The sequence below is a fragment of the Aedes albopictus genome, chromosome 2 (assembly GCF_035046485.1).
Source record: "Aedes albopictus strain Foshan chromosome 2, AalbF5, whole genome shotgun sequence".
Lineage (NCBI taxonomy): Eukaryota > Metazoa > Arthropoda > Insecta > Diptera > Culicidae > Aedes > Aedes albopictus.
The window spans coordinates 125,009,225-125,025,265 of NC_085137.1; the positions used below are offsets into that span (position 1 = coordinate 125,009,225).

At 39.1% G+C, this 16,041-nt stretch overlaps 1 protein-coding gene across 15 annotated transcripts in view; it reads left to right on the forward strand.

Annotated features, from left to right (window-relative positions):
• The window catches only part of LOC109417772 (probable nuclear hormone receptor HR3), a 617,254-nt gene that overhangs the window by 441,827 nt on the left and 159,386 nt on the right, over nucleotides 1–16,041 (forward strand). For 3 of the 15 annotated variants that reach the window (XM_062850330.1, XM_062850331.1, XM_062850333.1), the window contains exon 1: nucleotides 9,228–9,833. The exons of 3 other annotated variants lie outside the window; for them this stretch is intronic. The gene's annotated coding sequence lies outside the window, so the exon portion shown is untranslated. 9 more of the 15 variants (XM_062850329.1, XM_062850328.1, XM_062850321.1 and 6 more) reach the window with 9 other exon arrangements.

The following is a 16,041-nucleotide window of genomic DNA, read 5'->3' on the forward strand; positions in this document are numbered from 1 at the left end:
GCCCGCCCGCAACGCAACGCAATCATCATCAGCTGCTCGAAGCTCCAAACGCGCTCGCTTCGCCTGAGCCTTAGCAATGTTATTGCACCGCATCCCATCGCATCGCAGCGGGCCTTTTTTTCGTTCGTTTTGCTCTCGCAAGTTCTGATGACGACACACGCGTGTGTGGAGCAGCGCGCGCGCCCCGAGAGCGTCGACCTGAGTGACGTTTTCCCGCGTCGTTGTTGCTGGTAGTCATCGTCGTCGGTCTATGACGCGAAATTGCTCCCGCTCGCTAGCCCGAAGCAGCGTTCATTGAACGGACCGACAACGACGGACGACCACGGGAACCGTTCTTGTAACATAAATATTATTCAATACAAAATCATATGCTTCGGGAGGTGGGATCTCGTGGGAGCACGGGGAACTCAACTCTCGTGAGTCGCCGCGGCAAAGGTGAAGTGAGTGAGCGAGAGAGTTGCAGGGCTGTGGTAGCAAGTCACATTTTTTTTACTAATAGTAGCCCCCAAATCAATAACACTTGTTTTGATCAGCTCTAAATTTCAACTTTTCTGATTGCTCCCCACTAGAAACTCATAAATCTGAACTTTTGACTTACGCCCTTCTGGGAGCGAGGAGGGACATTGATTTTAAATTTTGGGAAATCGAAAAATTTCAAGGTTTTTCGATCGCCATTTCGGCTAAACGCCCGATATTGAAAAAGGGAAAGGTGTACCACAGAGCTTTAGGGGTTTAGGGCAGCTACTGTCAAAATTTCACGAGGATTCTTCAAGCCTTCTTTGAGAAACGGTGTTTTTACGAAATGATGTTTCTAAGAACTAAACAACTTTATTTCATAGTTGCTGATTTAACCATGCGGGTTAGCGTCATGGCGTCTTCGAGGAAGTTTTTTTTTCACTACTATATCATGCTTTTATCGAGCTGTTGTTAAAAAAAATGATCAATGCCCCTGAAAGTGAGATTGAAAATTCCTTTTTTTTAATATACAAAGTGAATGTCTTTTTCACAAGAATTGTAGAGAATCTTCTAAGAATTCATGCTGAACTACTTTTAGGAACTTCTGGTGGTATTCCTCCAGGAATTCCGGCACGATTTTATCGAAAATTCATGCTACAATCCGCGGTGAATGTACAAAAGAAATCTGCATAATACTTCCACGAAGTTCACTGAATTTCTGATATTTTTAAAGGAGACAGGGAGATTTAGAAAGGAGGAAATTTTCGAGCTATACCAGGGTTATTGAGATCCATCCTACTTTCTTTCTGTAGTTTTGGAAAAATAAAACTCCAAAGAGTTTTAAAAGAATTTATTGTCATTTTTTTCAGCAGGGTATCATAAAAGAAGATATTGTTGTGACCAAGTTTACGAAAATAATAAGCAAAGAGTGTATTACAAATTGCCAAAGGTGACTAAAAACGGTTAGGCGAATTTGAATCAGAAAACTCTGTGGTACAAGTAAATGAACATTTTTCACTCGCCATAAAAAAGAAAAATATACGAAACATGTATCTACAATTTTTCATCAGATAATGTGCAGAACTTAATGGACCGATGAACAAAAAAAATGTTGGCTCCTCGGTAACTCTACGAAGGTGAATCTTCGTCACGTAGAGAGCTGCTTGTTGGATAACTGAACACTAGTAAACCTGGTGGTGGAAGCCAAGCTTTAGTCTACAGTGAGCACAGGGAGGTGGCGTAGCACGCTTGGATGATTTTAATTTCTCCATGAAAATGTATTTCAATCTAGTTCTTCAAGTGATTATTTCATGGGTTCCTCGAAATTTCAAAATTGTTCGAGGATACATATCTGTACTGAGGAAACTCTTTAGTTGTTTCCGGTAGAAACACATTAGGAATAAATTAATAGGATATCCTGAATAATTCTTGACGCAGTTTTAGTATACATGTTAACAGATTTTTTTTTTGAGTTTTTGTTGAAGCTCTATATCACCTAAGTCTAAGTATTTGACTCTCATTTAAACACTCATCATTTGACTCGTCTCAATTAGTAGGATTGCCGCTGGCAATTTTTTTTGTGAGTTCTGTCAGAAATATAAAAAAAAAATTTGCAATATTTTCCTCGTAGTGTTGATGCTCCCAATCTTGAATTCTTTCTCAAATTTATGGAGGAATTATTATATGATTTTTTTTATGAAATTCGTATAGAAAGCATAGATGGACGAATGCATAGCAAAGGTTTGGATAAATAGGTTTATTTAATCATTCCTTAAAAGTGTAGAATTAGCATCTAAGTTAAAATATACATAAATAAAAACTAAAAACAAAAAAACATTCCTTAAAACTAAAATAAGATTTGCGGATAATAATACAAAAAATCTGGAGCTCGATTTGATTAGGTTCTAAGTGACAAAATTAGAAATTTAGGTTTTGAAGACATCAGAAACACCTTAGGTTACTTTATATTTAATTCAAAACACTGCTTTTTATAAATCTTCGTACGACATATTACGAGCAAAAGTTTCATTGGCGTATGTACCAAATAAGCAGAAAAATTTAATTATCGTACCTACGTCCCAATAAGTCGTGAGTAACATTCTTCACGTAGAAAGTCAGAACAGATATTTTTGATAAAATAATCTTGTATATTGCTCACATCATTTGATTTCTGGTTACTTGATTGCATAAATTACTTACATTTGCATTTAATTCCGTATAAATCCTTTTCCAAGTAGGATAATCATTGGGTCGAAGTCCATCAGTATAAATTTGTTTTCTACGATATCACCAGTTTTTCTGCCTATTCGAACAAAACTTCAATAGCAATTCGAAAAGAGTCGAATCTGCCTGACGAAAGTAAATAAGAATTAGTCTGATTAGATTCTAACCCCAAAGATGGAAGCCACCTGTCAAACTACAAAAGGCCGAATCAGCTTGGTCGAAAGTACATGTCAGGTCGGGAAAAAGTCGGAAGTGGCATTGGTTCAACTGGTCTGAAAAATACATCTCATCGAACAAAGAGACTTACAGGTTTTTCTCATCAATAGTGCATTATGTTTGCATCAAATTTAATTTATTTTGCATATATTATTTATGCTTGGTTAACAAGTGCATAATATGACATATATTAGGGTTTTTCGCAGCTGTATTGTTAAATAGGAATTGATGTTGTTGTTCAAACCTTCGCGAGCAATTTTCTCAGTTTGTCATACATGTTACATTCGTCCTAATCAAATCGAGCTCCAGAATTATTTAGGCTATTTTCACAAAATTCCTGGAGTACATTTCGACGTATCTTCTTCAAACACTTCTGAAAATTTACAAGTAGAATAACATCGTTCATTTGGAATATCTGAGGACGAACATCTGAAATTAAATTTTACCAAATTTCCTAGTTTTGTCAAAAAGGTCATACATTTCTCAAAATAGTTTCAGTCGTAATTTCTCGTTCATGTTTTGGTAGATTGAACATGGAATTCCAAGAGAAGAATTTGTGTTTTCAGTGTAGCTATATAAAATGTTTGTTACTGGAAGATGTCATCCAGGAGGTTCGTTAACGAATTTCGTTTTATATCGTTTCTGCTGAATTTTTGTCATGAAATACTTTCCGGAAGTGAATATTTCTTTTATTTTTTTTATTTTTTATTCTTTCAAGGACATTTTCTGAAAATATTTGAGAAGTATTGTCAAAACTTATCTCAGAAATTTAAAAAAAAATTATTTTAATTTTTCAAGATAACATTTATCAGACATTCCTCAAAACCCCGCAATAAATTCACCAAAAACTTTTGCTAGGCAATACAAGTCCTCAAGCAATTTATAGCGATTTTCGTTTGAAGACCCTACATGACAACATTTCAAAGCCTTCCGGATGCTCACAAAAGATTTTAACGTTAATTTGGCCAAGAGTTTCTTCAAGTGTTCTGCAAATATTTCCCCAAGTAATATACAAAATAGTTTCTCAAATAAAAAAGTTCAGACTGTTCAACAACATTTGTTTCAGTACATGTTGAAAAATTATCCATAATTTGACCAGAAACTTCTATGGAAAGTATCCTCAAATGTGTACAGTCACATTAATTTTAAGCAAAACAAAATATCACTACATATCAAAGTCATTCAGTTTACAAACGAGGTTGGTCACGCCACAAAACAGGTTATTTTCTCCAGTAACAAAAAGCTAGATTTTAACTATTTACCATACATAATCATGTTCAGTTCAGTTCTAGCTTGAATACCATTCGGTAAAAACATTTATAATTAGTTGAAAATATCACTTTTCATATTTTTTACCGTTTAAGACAGATACTATCAATATTCAACAGAAAAAAGATTTCAGTTGCAACCTGACCAATAGTGGCTCGCTATCAGGATTGCCTAGAAATCAAAAAGTTTTATTCATAAATAATAAAAATCTTGAAGGCAAATTATTCTAAAACATGCAAGCTTCACAAAGATGCTACCGTCTACCCCCGTTGGTTTGACCTCATCTAATCTGAACACTTTTTAATTTGACCCCCTCTAATCTGCACATCGTTCAAACTAAAAATTGTTCAAACGTCATTCTGCTCATGGAACGGGGTGAAACGGAACGCTGAATCAAAACAAAACAGCGAAAAGGGTTACCATCAGTGTGTTTTTCGATGCCCACAGGGTTACTAGAAGTTCAAATTAAAAAATGAACCCCGTTAATTTGCATGAGGTGTCGTTCAAACCAACGGGGGTAGACGGTATTGATATATTTATATATATATATATCTTCTTCGTGCATAAGCTAACATCCCCCCCCTCTAAAGTAGTGCACGCTCATCATGGCTGTCTAGTTCATAATGACCACAATGCACGACTAGAGTTGAGGTGTAACGATTTCTTCATTTAACGGATAAGTGAATTGTTGATCAAACAGCTCAAAGAAGTCGAATTTACACGGTTAAATTTCTGCACGATCTAATCAAGGGAAAAATTCCTCAACTATTTAGCATACCAATCAACATGCCAACTGACGTGTTGACTTGAGAACCAAATCAAACACACCGGAGTAATCAACTGAAAATCACTTCGATTTGAAATAATGTTCAAAGCAGTACGATCCAAAGGGAAAAGCTGTTGATTTAATAATGAATGCATTGGGCATGAAAGTAAATATAGATTACAGGTGGTAGAAAGGGATCCGCACCTTGCAAGGTCCTGGTTAATTTTTGTTTTGAAATCAAAACATTCTCAATAACGAATTGAAGTAAAGTTCCAATAATATTGAAGAGGGTGTAAAGATAAAGATAAAGATCCCGGGTGTTCTTTTCCAACTGATATATCGAAAGTATTTAACAGTAGTGCGAATCCAAATTCCAATCAGTTAATATCAGCGTGTAAATTATTTACCGTGTGTGAATTCAAAGGAAAAATATTTCTGATCAAATAGATTGGGTTGATGAATAGTTGAGGGATTTTTTCCTTGAATCGAGCGTGCAGATTTTTTAACGTGTACGCTCGATGTGTTACGTAGTTGCCAACCATCGTCAATGGAACATTTGCAAATGACCAGGCGTGTCTTTAAGGACAAACGTCTTGAAATCCCGCTTCAACAGTGCATCAAAACTTCAGACGCACAAATCTCAAGAAACAAGCATCATACAATAGTGCATTTCATTATTCTGTCCTTGCTTACTTGTAATAAGCTAAAAATTAGAAGCTTATATGCGCTGGTTTTGTTTACGAAGAGATTTGTGCGCTCGGAATCGTGAGTAGATGCCATAGTCGGCCATTGTGGCGGCCATTTTGGGATTCTAACAAGTCTGTCCTTAAGGCACCTCAATTGACTCCATAGAGAAAAATGTAAACTTCGAGGATAGCGAGCTCAACGGAGTCATCAAAATGCTTGGTGCCCTATTAGCTCTGTGAGATCCTCTAGTGGTGATTTCCTGTTATACGTGAAACCAATCGGCGATGGTTTGGAGATTAAGATTCTCAAGAGTTGAAATATTTCTGCAAAATTGCTGCAAAAATCTGTTTCTAACTACATATTACCAAAATAACATCGGATTGTTTCGGATATACCCGTTCTGGAAAATACGAAACCAATTTGCGGGCGAATCAGCAGTTAACATTACTTTAATAAACGATCAATAATCAAATCTGACTATACATGTCAATGGTTGATCCTCCGTGATTGATCTGAGCTGGTACTAATAAATAAATAACAAAAACAATCAAAATGTGATATGATGTAAATGTGATTACCAAAAAACCCTTCTTAAATTAAAACAAATAATTAGATTCCGGAAAATATGTTCTGGATACCAGCTTAAGTCATGCATAAATTGTAGTGGGTTTATGTTTCTTGACTAAATATCTGTAAAACAAATTTAATTTACTAAAAAAATTTGAGATCAATTTTTAATCACAAATTGCTGTCCCGGCTAACTCTGTATTTCCGTAGGTTAAGTAGTTTGGCAAAATTTAAGATCATTTTAGCACTGCTCAGATTGGTTTTATTGCGATTGTATTGAATTTCTTCCTTACTCAATATAAATTCAGTATTTTCACATATTTTCTACTTGTTTGATTAACTTTTGTAACTTTTTCTACATACAAACACAGCCACAATGAACACAAATCTAACCATGCCAAAAGCAAGCCGTGCTGTTCGTGAGTTTTAATACAATTGAGGAGGTTAGAAGCATAAGGGTGTAAGTGATAAAAACTCACTTTCGATTAAATGAGGTTTAAAGTTTTTCATCAATTTTTCATCGCATGCAAGATGTATGGAGTTTCAAAATGGACCCAATGTTCACAAATTTACTGTAATTTTTCTAATCATCGTAAAAATAATTGGGGATACTCACTAAACAGATTAAATTGCTGCGTAATCCATGATTTTCTACATTATATGAAATGTTTCATGATTTTGCTAATGAAATAATCAAAGATTGCCTTGGTGATCGCGATGTTTAATCAGTTTAATCGGTTACGCTGTTTAGTGAATCTCCCTATTAAAAAAGTTCATAAAAGCTTGAAATCTGCAGATTTGTTTAATACGCTCAGCACAAAATCGTCAAAATGGTCACTTAACCTTTGCATCTGGGCCACTCAATGGATCAATGAAGCCAACTTTTCTAGCTTTCACCGCATGTAAACAGATGCGCCACCGTATATGGACATTAACATTGTGACAACAGTGGAATTATGTAAAACACACAAGACTACGGTGGCGCTATCTGTTCATTCCATAGCGGCCGTTTTAGTTATTCTAGTGATACATTATAACTCATTAACATAAATATTTTCATAATTTTATGTTGCCATCTGATCGCTACCAGCCCTGAAGCTGAGATCTGTGGGTGGGTGGATGGGTGGTGAGTGACTACGCCACAACTGCGGGTGTGGGATACTCCAGAGGGAAAAGAACACACCGCCCGCTATGTTGGGGGCACTCAGCTCGGTCAACGGCACCGCGCTGCTACTGCGTCCGTGCGAAGAAGACACGGAGCGCATCAGCAGCAGCATGACTCGGTCTGTCGGTCGTGGTCGTGGTCGCGGTGGTTCTCAGCAATGTAGTTTCGGAGAGAGCTCGCAAAATGTTGGACCTCCGATAGGCGGCGGAGCTGGGCCCGTTCAATGTGTCAGTATCTAGCGGTTCTGTCGGTTTGTTCGCTTCCTAGTTCTCGTCCCGGAGTCCCGCGGAGTCATCCGACGAGCAGTGGTTTCGCGTTCCGTCTTTCTTCTTTCGGAAGTTGGCGAAGATATTTATTGTGTTGGAAGTTTGCGCGAAGACGACGACGGAGAATTGAAGCAATTACGGAAGCAGCAGTGAGCGAACTGTTATTCAGCCAACCTACAGTTTTGTTTGGGCTTGGTGGGAAAGGTTGTGACCTCTCCCTATCTACGGTTTCTGGTGACGGGAATGAAGATTGGAGGGCTTTGACCAGGATTTACGGGGAAGAATTCCACTCCGATGCGATTCTGAAGCAGTTCAGCGGAAAGAAACGTGTCGTTCTCAGTTTGTATATAGTTGTGGTATTTCTCTCGCTCTATAATGGGATTCGTTTGAAGAGTTAATTGAAGCTTTGAAGATAAGTGAGGAAAGTTGATAAGAAAGTGTAGAAACAAATCGCCTGCCGCGGGAATACACATTAGAGAGCAGCAGCGAACGCGTAAAGTTGAAGTCAGATGTGCAAAAAGCCAAATTTAAAAGGTTGTGCAAGTGCTATTCAGCTTCGCTGCGAAGAATAGACGGAGAAACGACCGACGACAGTCGTCGTCGTCGTCATCGGGTTGATCTGTTGTGAAAATGAGCGCAAAGGAAGAGTGCGAAAATTTCCGATCAGATCAAACAGACCAGTAGCCAGCGGCAGCAGTAAAAAAAGAACGAAATTTTCATGAAAAATGGATAGGTTCAATGACACGAGAGTGAGAAGCAAACACACAAGCTCAGCAGTGAAAAGAAAGAAAAAAGTATACAAATATAAATATACACATATTGGTCTGATATACACTCTCATATTCTTGAATGACTAGCGCGCGTACTAAGCCGAAACCGTCGGCGGCGGCGGCGACCGAAGAAGACAGGAGTGAGAGCTTCGAGAAAAGAGCCCATGAAGGAGTGTGTACGGGAGAACGAGAGAAAGAGAGAGCGCGAGAACGAAGAAACGTGGAGTTAAGGGGGGCCTGATACAACACTAGTAGTAGCGTGGGGTGGTGGTGAATAGGCGATTCGACGGGGACGGGGGAGCTCCAACAAAAACAACAACCTTAGCGCTATCGCGGAGTGTCCAACCGACTGAGAGGGCCCCGCGAATGGGGATACCCAATCGGGGTGGACGTGCGCGCGTGTATCTGTGTGGTGTGGCGACGAACGAACCGCGTGCACCGATACAGCCGAAGCCGGCAACCAACCTAGCAGCAGCAGCAGCAGACGGACTCGAATTGCCGAAAATTGACGCGAAATCGTTTCCAGCAACTGTTTGGACAAGAGTTAATCAAGCCGGCAAGCCGGGATTTTTGGCCGTGTGGATAAGATTTCGGACGCTAAATTCGGTAATTCGTGCTGAAGCTGCGTAACGATTGGTTCTCGGCGAATCCGTGGTGTGTTGATGGCCGGTCGTGGCCCAGAAGTGTCACAATCGTAGTGAGCCGTGCGCGTTGTGTGATCATCGAATGGTGGCGACACCTGGCTCCGATGGCCCGAAGCTCCAATCCGTCTCCGTGAATCGTGTGTTTTGGCCGTCAGCAAATCGTCTGTGTGCGCGCGTCTGTGTTTGCGTGTTTTGCAGAGTTTTTACAGGAATTTTACGCACTCATGCAGGCAAATAAGCTTTGAAACCAATGTGGAAAAGTGCATCGACGGCTCCCGAAAAGATCCAATGCGATCCTGAGAAGATGTAAAACCAAACGAATTCAACTGATACTCAGTGTGCGATAATATTTGTCCAAGTGATTAGAAGAAGCTGGATACGAGGCTTCATCGCAGTGAGCGGTGTGCTATGAGTGCACCCTAAAAACCACAAGCCTTCTACGATCTGTGTGTTATCCCCCAAGGGGAAAGTTCGGTTTCAAGCCCGACACGTGTGCCCAACTGTGCTGGTGACGTTCACGGAAAAAAAATAGTTTATTTATGCAAACCAATATCAGTCAGATTTATAAATATTTAATCACTACCTGTTTAAACATACAAGAAAAACGACAACTGTAATAATTACTGCCCCGAAAAAAAAATATAAAACAAATTGTTCGGCTCACTGCATGCGTGTGTGATTAAACCAAACGGAATATCAACGAGCCCGAAAAGGAAAAAAAAAAAGAGCACGGCATCAACGCAACAAATCGAACGGAATGAAGTCCCGTGTTTAATTAAAATCGAAATTTACATAAATTCACAGGTATGAAAAACGAATTAATATTTTACAAACAACAGTCAGCCGTAGTGGAACGGGACACCGGAGAGGGGTGTCAAAGGGCACCAACAGCAGAGTAGCAGCAATTGGACGCAGCTTTTTTGTTTCAGTGTTTCCAATCTCGTTTTCTCGCTCTTCGACGCGCTTGGATCCTGGTTTGGATGGATCTGCCAAGTGGAAAAGGACCCAACAGCCAGCCAGCGCTCTCACATGAACATTCATTCCGATAGGGTTTTAATTTTTAATTGAGCTGTTTGGTGGCACAGCGCGGATTCCCTTTGGTGAAGTGGAGATTTTTTTTTTCGCGAAGGAAATCGAATTTAAATGCGCTTCCTATGGGGGGGGGATATTAATATAGTGGAATTGGCTGGACATTACCATATATTTTCCATTGAGAAGCGAGGCTTTTGATTGAAGTTTTGCATTTTTTATAACAAGTTTATTAATGTGAAAACTCTCAGTGTACGATTTGAAAAAAGTAGTACAATTTTGAAGGTCACAATATTGCGATGCTTGAAAAGATCATTTTCTTCGTAATGTCCCCACTGGGACAAAATCTGTTCATCAGCATAGTGTTCTATGAGCACTTCCAGAATTAATAAATGAGAGCTTCCTCTGCCAATGATTATTTTGCATGTGTACATCGTGTGGCAAAGCATGATTATACACTATGCTCAAGGAAGTCTAGGAAATTTACATATAACAAAAAGTTTCAAGACCGACTGGGAATCTGACCTTGTCACTCCTTAGTATGGTCTTTCTGGTTAAAAGGCTCTTAGCTCAAACAAATTGAGGTTTTGTCACGCTGTGTCATGCCTCTCAGGACGTGCCAAAATTAAGATTTCTTCCGTAATTTCCACGCCATTTTTCTTGGAATTCCTTTTTGAATTCCTCCTAGAGATTCTTCCGCACTCCAACAACAATTTTTCTAAAAATTCAAACAACTATTTTCGGGATTCTTCTTTGTGAATCTTCTGGAAGTCCTGAATTCCGGCCGATTTCTTCTGGAATTTTTTATAGGGATTCTTCAAAATTTCTTCCAGAGTTATTTTCGGTATTGCTTCCAGAGTTCCTCGTCCAGGATTTTCCCGGAGTTCCTCCAGCGTTTTGCCCAAAGCTATTTTCGTGGACTTTCTACCAAGGTTTGTCTCGAGTTCTACAAGAGTTTCTCTATGGGGTTTATGACAGATGTCGCAGAATTTCTTCTGGAGTTTCTCTCAATATTCCTCTTGATGATTATCCGCGATTCCTTTCGGTGTTTCTCTGGGGATTTCTCCCAGAGTTGCTACAAAAGTTATTCCTGGAGATTCTACTAGAGTTTATCCAAAGATTTCTCAACATGTTTTGACGAAGTTTCGGTAAACGTTCCTCCCGGGATTCCTACCGAAGTTTCTCCTTTAAATTCATCAAGAAATCTCCTGAAGCGTTTTTATAAACTAGAGCATCGTTTCTTGGTTTTCGTGAACCCCGAGTCATTTGTCACCCCGCTTTTTGTTCAATAATCGAAGCGTGCCTGCAAGCTGTTGGGGTGAGGGGGGTCACAAAACGATGCTTGGGAAGCTATATTCTAGAGTTTTTCCCTGGATTTCTGCAGCAGTTACAGCTGTGGTATTTCCTAAAGGTTCTTCAGAGATTTCTCTCGGAGTTTCTCCCGGGACTTCTTTCAGAAGATTCCTCCCGGTGTTGGTTCTGGGATGTCTCTCAATTTTTCTTCTGAATTTATCCTGAACATTCTCCTATTTTCCCCCCCGATCTTCCTTCTAGGATTGCCGCAGGAGTAATTGCTAATATTTCTCATGGTGTGATTTCTTTCAGAGATTTGTTCTGACCTTTCTTCGTAGTTGTTAACCGGATTTCTTGTTCATGAAATTGTTTGAAGATGTTCTCAAGATTATTGTCAGAGCTCTTCCCGGATTTTTTGAACGTTACTTCCGGAATTAGTGCAGGGATTTTTTCAGGAGCTTTTATTCGGCATGTCTCCTGCGATAACTAACGCAACTCTTTGTCAGAAATTCCCGGGGAAATATCGGAAAAAATCTAGGTCAATTCAAGCGAAAAACTACATACATAGAAGAAATCTCGATAGGATCTTTGGAAGGAATGCTTAGAAACTGGGGCAAACTCTTTCAGAGTTTTTTTTTACTGGTTTTCCTCGTAGTTGTTTACCGAACTTTTTGCAATAAACTACCTGAGATTATTATTAAAGATGTTCTCGCAATTGTTCTCAGATCTCTTCCAGGAATCCCTACCGGAAATCGTTTTCGTTCGGAATGCCTTCTGGGATAACTAACGAAACTCTTTGTCAGAAATTCCCGGAGAAATATCGGAAGGAATCTAGTTAAAATCTAGCGAGAAACTCCAGAGAAGAAATCCCGATGGGAACTTTGGAAGAAATTCTCAGAAACTGGGACATCTCGGAAAAAGGCCTAGGAGTAGTCCCGGAAGAAAGTATTAAGGAAATTCAGGGAGGAACAGAGAAATCCAGGGAACAACTGCGGGCAAAATCAATGCGGGTAAATTTAAGAGGAAAGTCAAAAAACTGTCTAGTAGAAATCCCTGAAAGACCTTCCACGAAAAATCTCAAGATAAACTGTTTGAAAACTATCCTGGAGAAATTCTAGGAGGAACAACTTTCAGAAACCCCGAAAGAACACTAAAAAATCTCGGAGGCAACTACTTAGGAGTAAACTGGAGAAAGCAAAAACAAACTTCCAGGGAAAAAACCTAAGATAAATTCAAAGAAGAACTCGAAACAAAACTGTGAGAAACTGCGAAAGAACTTCAAGAATAAATTACGGCAGAAATCCAAGGAAAAATCATGGATTATATTTCAAAATCTCAACAGTACTACACCAGCAGCACAAAACACAGACAACCTAGTTCAGTTTTGAAACTGTGTTAGGAGTTAAGAAATCATATGGTCTGTGAAGTTACTGATTGAACTCCTGAATTCCTGGAGAAGTGTCCTAGAATTCCCTGGAGTAATTTCTAAAAAATATTCAGGAGGAACTCCCATCTAAATTCGTAAGAGAATTTTGAAAAGAATTACATGAGAAATTCCCAGAAAAATTTTTCTAGAGGATCTGCCAAATCTATTCTTCGACAGATTTTTGGTCAAGAAATACTAAGACCAGTCCTTGGTGGATTTCCAGGAGGTATTCCCAGGGAAATTCCGAACGAAGTTCCAGATAAGTTTCCAAAGGAATCCCTAGATGAATTCCCAAAGCGATGCCTTTTGAAATTTCTAAAGCAATTTCTGGAAAAAATTTTAGAAGACTCCCAGTGAAATGTCTGGAGTAATTCCCTGAGGATTTACCTGAGGAACTCCGGAAGAAATTCCCTGAGGAATTCCAGGACCGAAAAATTCTTGGAAGAATGCATTTCTTGGAGAAGCGTACGAGGAATTTCCTGGAGATTTCGAGAAGGAGTTCCCTGAAGAATTCCAAAAGAAATTTCCTAAGGATTGTCAGTAGGAATTTCCAGAAGAATCAGAAAAGAAACTCCTAGAAAATTTCTCACATAAAACCCTGGAGAAATTTCCAAGTAAATCCATGGATTATTCCCCAGAGGAATTTCCCCAAAAATTTTTGGAGGAACTTTCAAAGAGTTCCCAGAATTTTGGGGGGAATTCTTGCATAAATTTGTAGAGGAATTCATGGACGAACTTTCAGAGGAACTCCTAGAGGAATTTCTATAGTATTTCCTGGAGTAATTCCTCGAGGAATTTCTGAAAGATTTTCAAACTAAATTCTTGGATGAATTTCCAGAAGAATTCTTGGACGTTTTTCCGGAAAAATACCTGAAAGAATTTCAACAATCATTCCTGGAGAAATCTAGAGACAAACCCTAGAGGAATTAACAGACGAATTACAGGAGGAATTTTCACCGTAACTCCTGGAGGCATTTCCCGATATTGTTTAGGAGAAATTTTCAGAGGAATTCCTAGAGAAGCTTCCAGAGAAACTCTTAAAGGTATTAACAGGAATGCTCTCTAAGACTGCCACGAATATTCGTGTAGGAATTTCCAAAGGAAGTTCTGCCTTATTTTTTCCGTGAGGAATGTCTGCAGAAATTCCAAGAGTAACTCTTAGCGGAATTCCTGGAGGAACCTCTAGAAGTACTGATGGAGAAATTTCCAGAGTAATTCCCAGAAGTACAAAGGAATTTTTAGAGGAATTCCTAGAGGAACTGCAGGGAATTTCAAACATAAATTCCAATAGGAACTCAAATAGGAATTTCCCGAGTTTCCTGCGAAATTCATGAAAAACTTTCTCGTGGGATTTCTGGAAGACCTTCTCGAGGAATTCTTGGAGTAATTTCCCGAGGAATTCTTGGAGTAATTTCCCGAGGAATTCCTGAAGCAATTTTCAGCGCAATTGCTGTAGGAATTTTTAAAGAAATTTCTGGAAGAGTTTTCAGAGGAATCGCTGGAGGAATTTCCAGAGGAACTCATGAAGAAATTTTTAGAGAAATGATAAGAGAAATGTCCAGAGGAATTCCTAGAGAAATTTCTAGATGAATTTCCGGAGAATTTTCAAAGGAATTTCTAGAGGAATTTCAAAAGGAATTTTAAGAGGAAAACCTGGAAGTATTTTCATAATGAATTACTGGAGCAATTCGCAGCGGAATTTCTGGAAGAATTTTCAGCGGAATTTCTGCAGGAATTTCTCAGATTTTTTTTTTGGAAAAATGTTCAGAGGAATTTCAGGAAGAATTTCCAGAGTATTCTAGCAGGATTTTTTCGAGAAATTCCTGAAGGAATCATCAGATGATTTTCTAGAGAAGTTTCTGGAAGAATTTCCAGAGGATATGCAGGAGGAATTTCCTGAGGAATTCAGAAGATTTGCTGGAGGAATTTCCGGACGAATTCCTGGAATTATTCCCAGCGGAATTCCTATAGGAACTTCTAGAGGAGTTTCTGACGGAATTTCCGGAGGATTTGCAGGAGAAATTTCCAGAGGAACACCTGGAACTATTTCCAGCGGAATTCCTATAGGAACTTCTAAGGGTAAGGGAGTTTCTGGCGAAACTCTCGGAGAAATTCTTAGAAAGACTATAACGAGTATTCGTGTATGCATTTCCAGAGAAATTTCTGAATTATTTCCAGAGAAATTGTTAGATGGGCCTGGAAGAATTCCCTGGAGAATTTCTTCAGAAATTCCAAGAGGAATCCCTGGAGGAAATTTCAGAGATATTCCTAGAGAAACTTCCACTGAAATTTCTGGAGGAATTCCCATGTGGAATACCAAGCAATACCAAGAGCAGTTCCAAGATAAATTCCTTGTGAAATTTTAAGAGCTATAGCCAGGATTTCCAGAGGAATTCCTGGAAGATTTTTCTGAGGAATACCTGGAGGAATGTGCAGTGGAATTTGGATGACAAATCGATCAAGAAGTTTCCTTCACATATCAAATCATCAAATCATATGAACCCTTGTGGGATGCTTCCAGAATTCTTTTGGAATGCTTTGAGAATCTTTATGGAATGCTTCCAGAATTCTTACGGAATGCAATCAGAATCCTTCAGGCATAAGATCAGGTATAGATCCAGTTTCCTTTAGGAATGCTTTCAGAAGTCTTCTAATTACAAGTCTTCTGATCTGTTTCTAAAATTAACAAAAGGCACCCAAAATACTTCTTGTGATAACCTCCCAGCATTAGCCGTCGCCAATTTCACGTTGTACACTAATTGTCAACATTCTCCGGCACGCAATCAACGAACGTAAGCTTCCGAGCCCAGGCGCAATCATTCTTCACTAAGAAGGAGAGAACGGAAAGCGCCATGATGACCGGCGAATGGATGACATAATTCGTTGCTTGGTCGCTTTCTTTCTCCAAATCTCACACCCCTTCAGAAAAAAATCAGCTGATTCACACTACTCCATCAGCAGCTCGTTGCTAGTTTTCGAATACGTTGCACTTGACGACATTACTCCAAAAAGTGTTAAACTTTTGAGCATACAAGATTGAGGAGATATTTGTTAGTTTTGTAACGTTGAGACACTTGGAACCGTAACATAACGACGGAAGAAACGTCAAAAGAAAATCTCAAGCTCTAAAGGTAATTGATACCACGAGTGCCGTCTTCGCAGGTCAATGACCCCTCCGTGGTTCATCAGTGTTCACAGCTCACAGCTGGCATGGTGGTTATGTTTTTGTTGGCTTGCTTCAGAAGAATCGGCAATGGCATTCAA